We start from the raw sequence: 4452 nt of genomic DNA, 5'->3' as shown, positions 1-4452 counted from the left end.
GAATTGAGTTGGAATTTTGATGGGGATTGCATTGAATCTGTAGATTGCTTTTGGCAGGATGGCCATTTTGACTATGTTAGTCCTGCCAATCCATGGTAGCTACCATTTTCAATGGCCATTGTTTCACCAATGGCCAATTTTCACAGACTGAGAAACGTTCACTCAGCAAACATCAGCAGATTCAAAAGTAGTAGTAGTAATAATAATAATGATATTGATAAATATCTTAAGCCTCTATTGTACCCTATGTATATTCTTAGATTGCCATGTAAAAAATTACTCTGAGAGTTAATAAATTATAAAACATCTCAGATGGTTTCAGGAGCCAGGAAATCCAGGAGCAACTTAGGAATTTTAGTGTGGTGAGTCATTGCCCTGAGCTTCAGTCATCTCAAAGTTTGAATGGGGCAAAACCACATACATCAAACAAGGTTCAAACAGGACTCCTCAGGCTCACTGCATGGGCCTCTCACTAGGACTGCTTCCAGGATAGCTGCCTGCTTCCCCTTGACAAAATTCTTCAAGAGATAAGGCTACAAAATAGAACAAAATAGCCATTGGAAGGAGTTACAGAGACAAAGTTTGGAGCTAAGACAGAAGGAAAGACTATCCAGAGACTGCACCACCCAGGGATCCATCCTATATACAACAACCAAACCCATATACTATTGCATTTGCTAGAACGATTTTGCTGACAGGACCCTGATATAGCTCTCTCTTGTGAGTGCCTTGCAAATGCAAAAGTGGATGCTCACAGTCATCTATTGGATGGAACACAGGGCCCCTAATGAAGGAGCTAGAGAAAGTACCCAAGGAGCTAAAGGGTTCTGCAACCCTATAGGTGGAACAACAATATGAACTAACCAGTAACCCCAGAGCTGTGTCTCTAGTTGCATATGTAGCAGAAGATGGCCTAGTCGACCATCAATGAGAGGAGAGGCCCTTGGTCTTGCAAAGATCATATGCCCCAGTACAGGGGAATCCCAGGGCCAGGAAGCAGGAGTGTGTTGGGGAGCAGGGTGGGGGAAGAGTATAGTGGATTTAGGGGATAGCATTTGAAATTCAAATGAAGAAAATATCTAAAAAAAAAAAAAATACAAAAAACCAAAAGAGTTTAGGAAATGAGACCGGTCTTCTTGTAAACAGGTGGGGTTTTTTTTCGGTTTGTTTGTTTGTTTTTAGAAGAAGAATGTTATTCTACTTTAATTCACAGTGTATTTTAAAATAAAGTAACTGTGCACCAGTTATTATTAGCATCAAGTGTTCTTCTAGATGCTGGGAAAGCAGCAATAAACAAAATAGAAAAATACTCTCTTGGCATTTCCATTCTGACAAGGATTCCTTCTAGTTGAATTATTTGTGGAGTTAGCCAACATGTCAAGTTTCATGTTTGCCCGAACACTATTCTTATACCTGTGAAGAAATATAAAACGGAAAAAGTATATCTTCTAATTTAATAGAGAAGTTACAGTAAACTTATTTGTATCAAGTGTGTTAGGATGTGTGTGTGTGTGTGTGTGTGTAAATGTGTGTGTGTGAATGTGTGTGAGTGAATGTGTGTGTGTGTGTGTGTGTGTGTGTGTGTGTGTGTGTGTAATCTAATAAGGTGATATAGTTGAGAAGTCTCTGAGAAGCAAGCCCTCCTTTAAATAAAGCACCATTTCATGGGCCTGGGAATGTCCTTAGATCAGAGTTTAATAATTGTCCTTCCCCACAATGAGGGAGCACCTAGTAGTGTGCAGACAGATTCGATGTTGGCCCAGTGAGGTGGGAAGATGTCACAAGCAATCTGTGAGCAGAGGTGAGTGCTTCTCTTTACTGTTGTATAACACAGGGTGGCCTAGTTCTCGTCACAAAGCAGTGTTTAGCTCAAAATGTTAACAGAGCCAAGTCTGAATCAGTCTCAGGTATAATTAGAACGGATGGGTGTCTTTTGCTTTGCAAAATCCGGTTGAGAGCTCATCAAAGTGGACACTACAGATTATGTTTGAAACAATTTTCTGCCTAATTGTTATATGCCAAAGAGACCATGTTAAATCAATAGCTTTCAAAAAAACTCCTAAATTAAACTTCTTTCCTTGGCCCAATTATTAGATTACTATGGAGAAACACCCATTTAATCTTAGCACCAGAGAGGGTCATTGTGAAAAGACTCATGATTGCCAAGTCAGAATCTCATAGGAGCCACCTTTGAAAGTCTTTTCAAGAAAGGAATTCAGACGGAGCATGACACAGATATCAACTTCAGAAGGCGGTGGTTCACTCTAAACTCTAAGATGTAAGGAGCTACGAAGTTCAATCAGCACTATAAAGCTTCATGTCTGCCTGCAAGTGTACATGGCTCACTCTTGTATTCAACAAAAGGCAATTTTTAAAATAAATGTAGGAGGTCAAAGATGCAATACCTTACTTCCAGAAGAATGTTGTAGCTCAAATAAACTGCAAGAATCACCCAGAGAAGACTCCTTCAACTCCACAGTAGCCAGTTAACGTTGCTGACTCCCTGCTGTAGTCTCCGTGGCAATCACTTGAGACATATTCATTCTACGAACAATACAGAGTGCCTACAATATTGGGGAATTTTTAAGGTGTCATATTACGGTGATGAAGGAATTAGTGCTTCTGTTGTACAGAGCTTATAGTTATAAGTTATAAGCCTGAGTCTTTCCTTGATTCCCATCTCCTCTGCCAATAGGCCATAGACTCTCTGGCTCTACCTTCTTGTTTTTATGTCTACGCCTGAGCCTTTGATCCAATGACATTGATTTTGATGTTATGTCCCCATCAATAACTTGTCTGGTCCTCACAGTCTGGTTTCCTCCTCTGAACACTTTGAGTAAAATACCGGGTCTGCTCTGGCTCCAGTCCTTGGCCTGTTCCTCTTGTGGCAACAGCCGGTCTTTAGAAAGTAGATGATCATGTGGAGGAGGTAAAGAGCAAAGAAATAAGTACTCCGGGAGTGCAACAAAGCTGGAAACTTACAAATAAACATGTCATCAACAGATGGAGAACAGACCTAGGAGACACATTAATAGATAATACCAGAAGGAAGCATCATAGAAAAGCAACAGCAGGTCAGGACACTGGGTTCTAAAGCACGACAGTCTCAGACAGAATTGACAGGTGATAGAGAATGTTGGTGATTTATATGTGATAGCAATTCCTGCCATCATCATGCATATACAGATATGGGAAAGGGATAAGGCAGAGAAAGCTTGGGTGTGCCTTAGAGGTAGAATGCTTGATGGACATATGAATTGCATCCCTCCAACACCATTAATACCACCACCCCAAACACCAAAGACAGCAATACTCAGAGTACCATGCTAAGTATGCAAAGGGAGTTGAGGAAGTCTGCACACAGAGTCTGGAGGAAAGGACAGGCTCAATGAAAAGGACAATGCAAAATGGGTCTTCAAATTATCATTCTTCAAAAACAGTTGCTTAACTTTATTATTGAGAAGTTTGTTATTTATTTAAAAACTACACATTGAAATTAACCAGGTCCAACGACTTCAATTGTCATCTTAAGCACAGAAGTAAATAAATTTAACACATAGAAGAGAAGCAGGAGATGTGGTTAAACCAATCGTCTGTGGATTTAGACTGCTGGATGCCACTTGTTACTGTGGCGTCTTAGTGTGTGAGAAAAATAAAAAGGAAGATATGTTGGTAGTGAATGGTAGCTGCAAGAACAGCATGCCAAAGACTTGGTGATGCTGATTTAGAGTGACCTAAATTGATGACAGTCTTAGCCAGGCATTTGTAGCTGTGGAGAGTCCCATGACAAAAGACGCACCGGGATTGTCTGAATAAATATGGGAATAAGTAAAGGATTTTAGACAACTGTCACACAAACGCCTTGCAGGTTTCTCCTAGCAAGTATCTACCAATTTTTCCCACTGCCAGGGCTGCATCAGATAGCTGAACAGTGGTACTGATATTGGTTGAGTTCTTCTAATATGTCTGGGATTATTCTAAACTATAAATGCATTGCTTCATTTCACCCTCTCAGTAGCACAAACTTGAAATACTATTGCTCGCACTTTACGGGAAAGAATGGTGAGACACAAATAGGTTAAATAGCAAAAGCAACGGCATGCAGAAGGGTGTAGAGCCAGAACAGAGCCTAGACAGTCAGATTTCAAGGCCTACTGCCTCTGTCAGTTCAGACGTTGGCACTTTTACCTGCTGAACTATCTTACCAGACCTAGGCAACCAACTTTCATGAATATTAACACATATCATGTCATGTCTACAACTATACAACATATGTGGAGAATTCTGCCTTAACTGCAATCTTTTTGAGTTGGTCTTAAACCATTTTCTGACCAGTAATGTAGTGGTATATGGCCCCTGTCTTAGTCAGGGTTTCTATTCCTGCACAAACATCATGACCAAGAAGCAAGTTGGGGAGGAAAGGGTTTATTTGGCTTACATTTCCGTACTGCT

The 4452-nt window shown here is 40.5% G+C and overlaps 1 protein-coding gene across 1 annotated transcript in view; it reads left to right on the top strand.

Moving 5' to 3' along the window:
• Positions 1 to 4452, top strand: part of Cd96 (CD96 molecule) — an 81472-nt gene that overhangs the window by 50779 nt on the left and 26241 nt on the right. The gene's annotated exons all lie outside the window — the stretch shown is intronic.

The sequence above is a fragment of the Mus pahari genome, chromosome 12, assembly GCF_900095145.1.
Source record: "Mus pahari chromosome 12, PAHARI_EIJ_v1.1, whole genome shotgun sequence".
Taxonomy (NCBI): Eukaryota; Metazoa; Chordata; class Mammalia; order Rodentia; family Muridae; genus Mus; species Mus pahari.
This window is presented reverse-complemented; position numbering and strand designations above follow the sequence as displayed.